The sequence below is a fragment of the Gavia stellata genome, chromosome 4 (assembly GCF_030936135.1).
Source record: "Gavia stellata isolate bGavSte3 chromosome 4, bGavSte3.hap2, whole genome shotgun sequence".
NCBI classification, from domain to species: domain Eukaryota; kingdom Metazoa; phylum Chordata; class Aves; order Gaviiformes; family Gaviidae; genus Gavia; species Gavia stellata.
The window spans coordinates 35900382-35914079 of NC_082597.1; the positions used below are offsets into that span (position 1 = coordinate 35900382).

General features: G+C 38.5%; 1 protein-coding gene across 1 annotated transcript in view; it reads right to left on the reverse strand.

Annotated features, from left to right (window-relative positions):
• Positions 1–13698, reverse strand: part of LRIG3 (leucine rich repeats and immunoglobulin like domains 3) — a 43735-nt gene that overhangs the window by 21827 nt on the left and 8210 nt on the right. The gene's annotated exons all lie outside the window — the stretch shown is intronic.

Consider the following 13698-nt stretch of genomic DNA (forward strand, 5'->3'; position numbering starts at 1 on the left):
CCAATTAAATGAACTTCCCAAGGTAACAAGGATCATTTTGGGTTACGTTTAAGTCAGTTATGGCTGTGGTACATTCTGTACCTAGTATGACGAATGATCAAAATTTAGGGACTCTCCCCAGCTCCTAGAGATTGCAGGCAAAGGCAATTTCAGTAAAACTATCAAGAAGAATGTTGATTCTGGAAGGTGTTTGCCTTTTTTGGAAATACTTCCTCTGGATCAAATAGTAAGCCACACATTTAGGATAGCATGGACAACTCTCACATATTCAAGGGGTGTGAGGGGATTACTGCTCAAGACAAAAAAGTCCTGACTTAAAAACTGAACCAGAAGTTAGATTAATGGGCCTTCTGACCACATGTGGGAACAGTAAGTGATCTTGCAGCCCCTTCAACACTGCGCTTGTATCGTGTTTCATTCCTCAGGCTGTCTGGTAGAGGTACACTGCTTTTTTTTAACTCTTAGCTGAAAGTATTTATAATAAATGGAAACAAATTACTTTAATAAAAAACAACAACAAACACCACCATATGTCAGTTCCACTGGCCAAATAACACTGTGAGTTAGATAACAGGTCATAGAGCCTTGCCTTTAAGCATTAGTTTGTTTATAAGGTAATTACTAACAAGGTATTAAAACTGCCAATTACTTGAGTGACGAATAAAATTTTCCTTGCAGTAAAAGTGTGCTCTAGCAGAAGCCAGCAATTTCCTGAACTGCACGCCTCCCAAATTGCAGTGTGAAAGTCTTCAGTTATAGAGACGGCTTGCACAGTGCTGTCTTTGTGTCAGCACTGCTCCATAAAACAGAAATTCCTCACAACTGGCAGGATAATAGCCCCTGTATTACAAAGTTTAGTTGGACCGAATGGAACCGAATAAAACTCTTATACAGCCTTCAGATTAGCACTTAAGCTAACTGGCAAATTACCTGACACAGACCAGGTTACAACAAAAACAAACAAACAAAAAAACCCAGCTTGTTTGTTTCAGGGAATGTTCTTCTTTTTTGGTGATGGTAAGGTCATATTGTGGGGAGAAAGTAACTTCTTTTGTTCAGTGAAACAGAGCTACACATCAAAAGTCCTAGTCCATCTCACAATGAAAATCAAACCAGCCCTCACTGCACCTTCCTGCTTACTCATATTTGTAGAAGCTACTCAAATGCAATGTATCTGAATTGTTCACTCCTTACTGCTCAAACCTCCTAGACCAGTTTTCTCTTCAAAAAAATTTAAGTGCCATAATTTACACCTAGAAAGAGATTATCCAGCACTGAATATATCCAAATAGTTCTACTTTAAAGCCCAACTTTAGTTAAAATGAGAAAGTTCAATTCTAATTTGATTTTTCTTCACAATCATCACTTAAGTAAATCAAATAAAAACAATGTATCGGCTTCCTCATAACTGCCAAATCACCCTCAAAATTAGTCAAGAAGGATGTGTTTCAAAATGCAAGCCTATCTAATTGTCAAGGCAGAACTAAGCAGTATCCTCTGTGGTGGCACAATGGCATACAAGTTTGTTTACTGTGCAAAAAAACCCCAACCTACAAACCAAAAAAACCCCAACTTACCGGCGAAGTGCCGTTATTACTCTGCTTAGACAAAAGGAGCTGCACATACCACATTGGTTTCATTTCACAGACCCTCAAGGGTAGATCAGAGCAACAGAGATCCCCTGCACCAAGAGAACCAGTGCATCAAGTTCTCACAGAAGCAGACCTGCAGCAATCTGATCACAATTTCTTCATGTGCAAGGAACAGCAACATGCTGCAGCTTCCTTGGAACTTCTGTTTCAGCTAAAGCAGCAGGAGCACTGAAGAACACAGATAAAACCACTAAAATTACCTGCATAAAAAATGCCTTTTGCAATTTGAGTGCCTACACCCTGACATGCAGCAAAAAAACTCCCAACAACCCAAGACTGCGTGCAGACTGATTTAATTATTTTTACATAAGCCTGTGTGAATACCAGCATAAGACAGAATATCAGTTTTTCATTACGGGTAAGAGAAACCTTAACTTTCCATCTCAGCATTCATGACTTTAACCACACCACTAGGCCAAAACAGCTATAACAGCCCTATCAACCATGATCTCAAGATTCACTCTATATAAACAACGGCTACAACAAATCTGACATATCTACTTGTACTTTCCTTGCCGCTGGGGAAATATAAAGCAGGACAGCAACTTCCATATCCATTTTGTTAAGGATCTAGTTAACACCATTTAGACATAATAGTTCTTACGTGCTGAAAAAAACCCCAATTTTTAAAGATCTGAGAGAGTATGACTAAGTCTCTCTTGATAAAGATTGTCAATATGTAACGTTTTCTAAGTAAGAAAAATATCTATGTAAGCTTCATTACTCTGATCCTATAACATGGAAGCCCCAACTCTGAAATAGATTAAGACCTAAAGTCCTATCTCTTGTTTCTATGCAAAATCTCAGCACAAAAAAACCCTCTTGCACTTCCTTCTCCAGCATAACTCTTTCTTCTTCGGTCACAAGCGGAGACCCCAGGGCTCAGTTTTGGGACCAGTCTTGTTTAATATATTTATCGATGATCTGGATGAGGGGATTGATTGCTCCCTCAGCAAGTTTGCAGACGACACCAAGTTGGGTGGGAGTGTTGGTCTGCTGGAGGGTAGGAAGGCTCTGCAGAGGGATCTGGACAGGCTGGATCCATGGGCCCAGGCCAACTGGATGAGGTTCAACAAGGCCAAGTGCCGGGTCCTGCACCTCGGTCACAATAACCCCATGCAACGCTACAGGCTTGGGGACGAGTGGCTGGAAAGCTGCCCCGCAGAAAAAGTCCTGGGGGTGTTGGTCAACAGCCAGCTGAGTATGAGCCAGTAGTGTGCCCAGGTGGCCAAGAAGGCCAACAGCATCCTGGCCTGTATCAGAAATGGTGTGGCCAGCAGGAGTAGGGAGGTGATCGTGCCCCTGTACTCACCACTGGTGAGGCCGCACCTCGAATACTGTGTTCAGTTTTGGGCCCCTCACTACAAGAAGGACATTGAGGTGCTGGAGCGTGTCCAGAGAAGGGCGACGAAGCTGGTGACGGGTCTGGAGCACAAGTCTTATAAGGAGCAGGTGAAGGAACTGGGGTTGTTCAGTCTGCAGAATAGGAGGCTGAGGGCGGCCCTCATCGCTCTCTACAATTACCTGAAAGGGGGTTGCAGAGAGGTGGGTGTCGGTCTCTTCTCCCAAGTGACTTGCGACAGGACAAGAGGAAATGGCCTCAAGTTGCGCCAGGGGAGGTTCAGGCTGGACATTAGGAAAAATTGCTTTGCTGAGACAGTGGTGAAACACTGGAACAGGCTGCCCAGGCAGGTGGTGGAGTCACCATCACTGGAGGTGTTCAAGGAACATGTGAACGAAGCATTGTGGGACATGGTTTAGTGGGCATGGCGGTGTTGGGTTGATGGTTGGACTTGATGATCTTACAGGTCTTTTCCAACCTTAATGATTCTGTGACTCTGATTTCAGGTAGACCTTGATCTGCTGTGTTTTGAGAACCTCTTAGTCTTATCTTACACCATGATCCTGACAAGGAGCATGTGTAGGAGGCATCTGGAGGTGGAGCAACCTGGTAAAAAACAAGTTGTTTAGAAAGACAATTTTGGAGAGCTGTGTCTGTGGAGCCTGTTCTCCAAAGTTCTTAGATGTAAAATAACTGTTTTAACATCTGTGGGATTCTGGACTAAGATGGTATCTCCTGTCCATCAACTAAGCCCTGAGAGGCCACGATATATTGAATTTGCCTCACAAACAGGCAAATGAAATCACAGCAGAGTTTCTTGCTATACTACAGGGATATGTAAAGAGAAAAAAAAGCACTCCACTAGGGCTAGATATATCTTTCTGAGCGGTGCTGAAGCCAAGACACTGGGGTTCATAAACGTTTAGTTTGTGTTTACGTGGCTTCCAGATTAGAGCTGGCTTGGAGGCAGCCATGATGGAGCACAGGCAAAGTAGACGTGACTGTCTGCATCTGAGCACATACTGGGTGGTCTCTGTTACATGCCACTACAGCTCACAGCCTGCTTTTTCACATTTCCTCAAATCTTTGTGGTTGCTACACCTGTTCTTTCCTCCACTCACCCACTGACATCATACGACTCCTGGCATATCATCCATTGTTTCTTGCACTCCCCCTCCTGCTCTCCCAAACTCCTTTGGACTTTTGGAGCTCTTGTAAGAAACAATGATGTCAAGACACTGAGTGGAATAAAATTAAGCAAAAAGAAAAAAACCTAATTGATAGTAAAGATGAAAGATTAATACTGTAATAAACTTCCTCAGAAAGTCCTGGAAGACTCATGTTTTGTGGCTCTTAGGATAAGCCTGGACAACTTTAAGAAGCACATACCAGAAGAAAAAGTCTCAGTAACTCCTACAAGAAGAAAAAGAGAAAAAAGTTCTTTTCTTTTTTTTCTTCAATTTCTACTCATTTGACTACTAAAATTAGCCAGACTATAATGAACAATAACATCATTTAAAATATTGTAATTATAGTTTCAAGCTGAACACTACCCTTACAAAAATCCCCTGATGTGAATGGGACTATGTGCTCACCATTAGAGACCCAACCGCACTGAATTACAAACCTCCATTTTTTTTTAATCTTTGCAACTGTTAGATACAGAAATATTTCAAGTGAAACTGTATTTCTCCAAGACAAAGATGCCAGAAATAGAGCCAGGATTCTGGCTCACTTCCAGTCCTGCTGGTAGGTCTACAAGTCTGATGCCTCCTTCACACACAGGCTTCTCACGTTCCTTGCGGCAAGCAGCTGTTCTTTCTTTTGAAAGTCTCCTTCATTCCATGATCCATGCCTGTCATTGCTCTTTCAAGCCAGATGTCAGCATCAGCAAGTCTCTGCTCTTATTTTTTGTGCTTTTTGTGGTATACAGACATAAAGTAGAAAATGAAAACTCAGAACTCTGTAGGCTACTGATATCGTGTCCAAAATTCGAGACCAAAGGTTTATTGATTCCTAACCCAAACATAAACTGGGAAAAGGGGAAGAAAAGATGCAGAATGAAACAACTCTGGGATCAGAGACGTTTTTGTCACCAAAAAGAAGACAGAGGCAAATCCAAACTTCTAAATACATGGTACTTCCACAGCAATTCTCTCCTGATTCCAGTCATAGTATCAATATGTAATTAATTAAACTTTCCTTCCAAACTCTCTTCTTGATAACCTGGAGTCTGTTTCCCATTGCACTTTCTGGCCTTTCCAAAATAGTCACAAGTTACTTAGCATGTGATAGCCCAGTGAACATGTGAGTTCATTATTTTAAAGGTAAACAAAAGCAATGCAGGCATAGCTATTTCAGCATGATCTGATAACAGGAATAATAACCCACTGCAGACTTGGTGCACTCTGTGTCTGTTAGTTAATGCTATTATCTTGAACAATTGTTAAGTATGACCTAGATTAAACCCAGCATAATGCCCTCCAATATTATAAACCGTATTTCTAATCTTATGTATGGATTCCTTAAGTAAAAACACCTATCCTGTATTGTTACAGAGCCAACCCTCCCTTTTGGAGGGCGCAGACCAAAGTCTAGGCACTTCAGACTGCACACCCTTCTAGGTCTAACTCCTAATCTCAGCTGTTAGTACAAGTTGAGGGACGTTCTCCTATCCACTTCCATTTCACTCAAGGCACTGAGTCATTGCATTTCACTGCTCTATTGCAATAACCACCTACCACTTCTCTAAGATATACCCCAATACTTATGCCTGACCTCTTAACTCCATTCTGACTTCCCTCATTCTCTGTACTGTATGCCCTACAACTTGGCACCTCCTCCTTGGTAAAATTTCCTACCATTCTTCCATTTTGTCACACAGGAACAATGTTGCCTATTTTTCTGATCCATTATTATTCTTTTTAATTCATCTTTTTCTTTAACACTGTTGGTCAGAAAATCATGCCAGTTTTTTTCCACTGCAAATAGCTCATAAAATTTACATTCTTTTCCATTCTCATTGCAAAAGCATTTGTCTAGGCTCTCACTATATTTTTGCTACAACAAACTGGGTTTCTATATACTTCTTCCCTTTCCCATCATCCGGCCTAAATTGCTGCCATAAAAATCTACTTTCCATGTCTGTAAGTCTGACTAAGACAGGTTCCTTTTCAACTTCTTTCATTTACTTCCTCTTAGTCTCCACACCAAACGTCAAAGACTGCAAGAACTAATTCCAGTAAGTGTCTTCGCTCTAGCTTTTTGCTCGCAACTTCAGCCCAAGTCACACATGGTTTACCACCACTTTCATTTTTGGGACTTTCTCCAAGTAGCCTTATGCCTGAAGCCCAGTCTGGCATTCCTCTATCCTTTCTTTCAATCCTTCTTCAAAACAAACTCTTCTAGGCAGCATCCAAATCTTAATCCTTCCCATAATAAAGTGGTAGCTGAAGAGATGACAAGGATGTAAAATATTTGACCAACATTTTCTTAATATTGGGAGCCAGACTTCAGTTTAGTATGTAGCTTTATAAACACACAATACCACTTTCTCTGGCAAGCATAGAAGGGAAAGGCATCCACTCCTACTGAATGTAAGCTTTCATTTTCAGGACTTGGGTCCAAACTTCTTTCTTGTGACTGTAGCTTTCTAAATACAAACTGAGACAGTTCTCCTGGATTATATGCACAGCTTCCACTCCCAGCCTACTGTGAGATGACAGAGAGGCAGATTTCTCATACCTACCCCTATTCCAAATAATCTTGCAAACAAGGATTATGGAAAAAACTTTCATCTTTACAGAAGGCCCTTCGCAGGAGTTTTCCTTATTAAGATACTGCCACACAGTGCAAACTATCCCTCTTATTTCTACATTGTCATTGGGGCAAATGTATAATCTATTTTGCACATTTCTTTCAATTAATTGAATTTTACTTCTCAAGATGACTATGTGAAGCATGATCTGGGATGCCCATTATCGCAAAACATATTTAAATATACTTTTCCACATTTTAAACAGAAAAGGACACACAATACTAAAATAAAACCCCTTCTAAATAGTATAAGGGATTAATCACCACTTCTTTTCAGTAACTACGTTTATGCATAAAGTTAGATAAGTATTTAAGCTGTATGTTGATTAATCAAAGCTAGGATGCAACAGTGCATGCTCAAATTTAGGAATAGCATCTTTTTGGCAACAGAGATTTTTTTTTTTAACCAAGAATGAAAATCAGTGACCAGTATATACTCTATTATCCCTCCCTGCCTGCACCCCACCCCACCCCACCCCCCCCCCCCCAAAATGAAGAAAGTAAGACTATTTTAGTCTTCCTGGTAACGAGAATGGAAGCAAGCACGAAGCTGCCTAAAATACAGATGAATTTACAAATCTTTAGTCACAAGCTCAGCATCTTGTTTAGCAAAGATCTATGAGAAGCCACTTCAACTTAAGAGTTAGTTTACTTAAAGAGCTATAAAGAAATATCCTTTTTCATACTACATATTTAAGTCAGGTAGCATGAACAATCCCATTCACTCTGAAAGCCCCACAAGTAAGGTACTGACACTGAAGTACCATAAGCTCCACATACTAAAGGTTTGTATCACATCGGAGTTAGCTTTGTCTCCACTGCCCAACAGCACAATGCTTTACCAATCTCAAGAACAACCACGTTGTAACCACCAGGTCTTTCATTAATGGGATTTTATTCAGATTGGAGCAAAGCATGCTGTCCACTGAAGTAATTTTACTGATGACTGAAATCAGTATTAATGAGCAACTAAGCAAGGTAGCAGGAAGGAGCTAAAATAGGAAGACACAAAGCTAAACCTGGGCTCTTCTGATAACTTAATTTTAAAATTACAGAGCTTATTTATGAAGCCTAGTATACACTAAAACTTTCAAATCTCCAATAAATTCCTCCTTGCAGCTGTGTGAGTTGATGAACAACAAGTAGAATCTCCCACTGAGAGCACACACTACCATCTGGACCTGAAAAAACGTTTTAGGCATTCCCTGGTTTTTGTTTGTTTTCAGTGACCGAAATAATATTTTTTTTAAAACAAACCATTGTTGATGGCTTAGATAATTTTTTTTGTTGTTTTGTTTGGGGTTTTTTGTTTCCTTTGAAGAGAATGACTTTGCACTTTTTCAGTACAGAAATTCACTTTTAACCTTTCGGTTTGCTTCTCAGAAGCACTGAACACCAAAGGTCTGAGATGAATAATGAAGTCATCAGAGTAATTTTGGAGTGGCTGATCAGAAAGGTACATTTAAAGCTGGAACAATTTTGCTTACTTTGAGAACTTACAACCCCTGCAGTCAATTAAGAATGGCTACTTTCCAGTCCTTTTGTCCTGTTTTATCTCCTGAACAATCTTTTTTATTAATATTTTTTGTTAATTTGCCTTTTTAAACATCCAGGACACAAGACATGTCTTCAAATCCAATGCATTTAAACTTGGCATATACCAACAGAAAGACATTACAAATCGAAGGCTGTAGAAAGCCTTCAGAAAAGTGACTTACGGATTCAGTCCAGCACCTAATAAACATGTGGGCACATTTCGAGAAACCTCCTCAATACTGGCAACATTTTCCATCATCTCAACTCAAAACTGAATGGCCATGCAATTCCTTGTTTTAACTGCGTTAAAGACTTCCTGAGCAGATAGGGTTGGAGGATCCTCTCAGGGTAGCAGAGGAAAACCTGTACTATGTTGCATATTTTCTATGTCTCTTACAAAAAGAAGATTTCACATTCTGAAAAAAGTAAAGTGGGAACCTAGTACAAAACACATATTAATGTAAAACTTGAAAAACATTACTGAATTGTGAATCATCCGTGCTCCTTTTATTTCCGCATCACAAACTTTGTATTTTCCACTCTGGCTTTAGTAAGACTGAATACTTGTTTGTGTTCTAGACTAACACGATCGGTCTTTACAACATAAGCTACAAGGATATTTCCATCTAAATCACCTGCATCATAAATACTAGTGGTTTTAAGTAAAATAATTTCCGTTCAATAAAATATAAAATCACAAATTTATTTAAAACACACCATCATTTAAAGCTAGTCTAATGTCACAATTTCACTATACACACTAGAGACTTCAGCACGTACAGCTTTTCTAGTCCCTACACACAGCAAGATGATTACTGTATAACATATCCTGGATGTGGGTAATAAGAAACATGGGTTTTAATATTAATTCTACTTCTACATATACATTTTGATAAGAACAGTAAAATTCAGTTGGAGAGGCAGGATGCTTTAATACTCAAAGTATTAAAAGTACTTAAAAGCTTAAGTAATGTTGCAGCATTTGCATACCAATGTCTGTCTTCTTTACAAAGCACTAATCACACTGAAAGTACTTAATATTTTCTGAAGAGTTTTGAAGTAAAACCCCTATGCAAATGGCAGTTGGTAGTTAAACACCACGTAGGATTTCTATACAAGGCTACTGTACTTATACTACTTGGTTTCCATGTATTTCTGGATTCAACATAGGTACAAAACTTTACAGCAATGACAGACGTAGAAGACAATACTAGTTTTCATCTCCTGCACCAACATTCTAGCAGATTTTCCAGATAAATAGGACAGGACTGGTACATCTTGGATAAGGAATGCCATTAGAATGGGAAGCAACTTCAGAACCTCTGCTTGTTCTCCTGAATGAGGGCACTATTGCCTATTTCTCTACCTGACACAAAAGTGATCCACCTATCTAGAAACAATGAAAAATAATGTTTATTCTCCCAGAACTGCAGAATTTTCCAATATAAAACTACAACAACTGTTTAAAGCAATTCTACATTAATTAAACTGTTTTTACAAGCACTTCAGGAATGCAAATCAGGAAACCATCTAACATATTTTAATTCTAGGAGTAGATAAATACAGTACTACTGTGTATGGTGTCTGTCCATTATATATTTGTAGTAATCAGTTGTTAAATCCAGTATTCTCCCCAAAAAGCTTATTTGTCAAGCACTTGGTGTGACCTGGTCTCCTGGCTAGAGCCACTGTACTGACTGGAGAGCTAGTAATCTCCGGCAAATGGCTGAACTTCTCTCTTTCTGCCTTGATAAACTGCTCTCTTCCTGCCTTCTCTCTCAGAAGACAGAAAAGGACTGGGTGGCTGAGCAAAAAGAACAGCCTGCAATTTCAATTTCAAATAATTTACTTAAATGGTCAAACATGCTGAAAGATGCAATCAGACTTTTGCAAGTAACATTACTGTAAGACAGGCATGCCCAAGTACATTGGCTAGACATTTCAAAAGGAACCTAACTTTAGACATCTAGAAGTTAGTTTAAAATAGATATCTAGATGGGCTTCAGGAGGAAAGTCATCTGAACTATCTTAGGGAAGACAAATGACTTCAGAGAGAGCCTTTTCTTCTCCACTCATCCTGAAGAGGATCTACAGTTAGTAACTCATGATGTCAAACTTTCAAGAATTCAGGGTAGGGAAGATGAATCCTACTCTTTGCTCTGTCTGGAACGTATTGTATCTGTTAGTGTCAGGCAAGCCATCACAGCTTCACAGCCTAAGGCCTCCTGACCAGATTTAGCCCGAAGTACCACCCATTTAGTTCACAGCAGTTTCCAGAATCCCAGGAGGCTCAGAAGTTCTCCTATGCCATCTGACAAGATACATACTCATCACATAAATAAAATCATAGATGCATCTCCAGCCACGTAAAGAGAGTGTGCCTGCATGTGCTTGTATACTCCTTCACACAGACATAAGGTCTTTCCAGGGTGGTGGTGGGGGGTGTGCCTGCCTGATGCTTTTCTCTCCCATGATGTTCAACTCTCAACTGGCATCCATAAAAACAAAATGTTGGCATCGTTGTTTCATGTTACAGACAGACCGTGACCATGAGACTGAGAATTGTACTGCTCTGGGTATGTTTACCCTGCATAATTCAATAGTATGTAAATATCTAAGCTAGATAAATATCAATTAGATAGCTAGAAATGAGGTAGCTCCAGAAATGGAAACTACACTAACATGATAATCCACCCATGCTTGTTTATACTGCTCAAAGAATTTAGACATACAGTGCTGTATGGACATACCTGCACTATTATTCACTGTAGACGTACCAGCGGTGTAATTTCCTTTGCAGGGCAAGAAAATTCTTGCAGAACAGGTAAAATTCTAGCTGAGTGACAAGTACTAAGAAGTGAAAAAAAATTCTTGCAAGAAGAGAGTTTCTTCAACAATGAAGATTTTGGCAAGAAAGGAGGGCACCACTTCCACAACATTGCTTGAAGACTCCTTAGAAAAAACAACCGTCTTTTCAACTGACAGTAACGAACCAACGTATATGTATCTCATAAGAAATGTAATCAAATCAAGTTTCAGAAGACTAGCACCCTCTTTTCTGCTATTATTTGAAAGTCAGAATAAAGACTCAACAAGGAAACAGTAGTTTGCTTTGGAAAGGCTCCACAAGCTCCTTTCATATAAAAGCTGAAAATCCTGATGGAAGTCATCAGATGTTTCAAGTACAGTTTTTCTTTGAAGAGTGGTTCTAAAAATTATATTCTAATTGTTCCACATGTGTTCTCCTTGCATGACTTAGCTATCATATTAACTCAGTTTAATTCAAATCCTCCAAATGATATCCAACACAAAACATAAATGAACTTATTTTTTCACTTCTAAAAAGAATTTATCATTAGATTTAATATTTGCCCATCTATGAAATCACTGTATTACATATATTTTATGCCAGACAACTGTTGCATGTTTATTCCTCTTTATTTATATTCTTTTCTGTAAAATGAGATTTAACATTTTTACATAAATAACTTCCAACCTGTAAGATGTTTTAAATTTTGCAAAAGAAACAAGATGCTTTATTTTTTGAACAATGCAATATCACTCTCTAATTTTACATTCTATGTACATCCATTTTGATACGGAACAAACAATTATCTTAACTATTATATGCTGACATTCATATGTTAACGTAAAACATTTGCATTACTTAATGAATTATTTCTAACATATTAATCTCAAGGAACTTCTGCTGTGGTCATAGAATAGGTATTAAATCTCAGCTGGAGCACACTTATATTCAGTAATCTCCCGACACCACACAGAAGTAACGGAAATTAGAACAAGAACAAGCTAGCACCCAACCAGACCAAATTTAACTGAATTGGTAGTATGATAACAGCTTTTAGAAACACTTTTTTTTTTTCCTTCTAAGTGTCAGTATATATAGTGCAGATCACCAATCTAACAAAGTTTTTTCCATGTTTGACCACCTGAGTAAACGAACCAAGCTAGTGCCCTAAGGATAGGGAACAACCAATCCAGCGGTGACTGATTTTCATGTATTCTCTCAAAGGAATACAAAAATCTTTGCACAGCTGCAGAAGGATGATTTTAGGTTCATCTAAACTAGCTAAGTTTCCATGAGAAGGACTAGAGGAGATGCTAAGACAAACTCTCAACTTTATATTCATCAGAAGTAAGGTAGGAGGATATAAACCACTTTATTATGTCAGTATTTCCAACCTGGTGGTAAAAAGAACCTTAAAAAGGTTAAAAAAAAAAATATATATTTTCTTTAGATCAATTAGATACTTAAACTACAGAATGGTATGTCAGTGTAAAAATAACATCAACACTAATGCAAAATAAAAGATTTGCCTAAATTCAACAGTTATTTGTCAGACACCATCTGCTTTTTCTTTCATTCTTTTCTGATTCTGATCTGTAAGAAACCACATCAGTATCAAATGTCACTTAGTTCTTATTCAAACAGAGCAGTCCAGACACAGCGGCTGCACCAGCTGACTTAGCTGACCTGGGCCTAGAGTAAAAACAAACCCCTATAAATCACCAGATGTAAGCAATTGACTAGTGATCAATTTAATTAACTGAACAGCTTTCCAAAGTTTACTGTATTGTTTTAACCCTTCAGGCTTCTTCAAGAAAAGTAACTTGCAATTTGTATTCAAGGGCAGGATTTGGCCAGAGGGCTACATATTACTAGCTTTAGACACTTTAGATACCCATTGATAAAACCCAAACCCCACACATGAAAAACGTATCTTTTCTTTTTTCCAACTACTAGCACTAGGAACTATTTTTGTTAGCAGTTCCTTGAATATTTTAGAGAAATCAGATCACAGGAAAAAAATCAAATGGATTTCAAGTGAAATCTTCAGGAATAAAATTTCCTTTAAAATCAACTGGTTTGGTTATTAGCCCTATTTGCCTTTTACAACTTTATACACATATTACAGATGCCACATCAAGTAACCTACTAATTTCTTTCAAACAAAACAATGAACATAGACATAATTGTGTGTCACAATTATATGTATTAACTGCAGCCATAAAAAAAAAAAACTATGCCACACATTAAAATGGCCTCAAAAAGACATTATAAAGATATTGGCAAATAATCTTCTAACCTAGATACTCGTCCTGAAGCTGCGCCTCAAGGAGATTTCCCCATGTTGCCCACTGAAATTAATGGAAATCTGCCATGATTTAATGCAAGTGGGATTTCAGCCAAGATGCATAATGATAGACTATAACTCCTGTTTTAAAGTATCCATTGTACAAGAATGTATAACGTTTACTAATGTTTGTACAGTGCCTAGAACAACAGGGCTGAGGCTTCTGGGCACTACCACAACATAAATTAATTCTAAT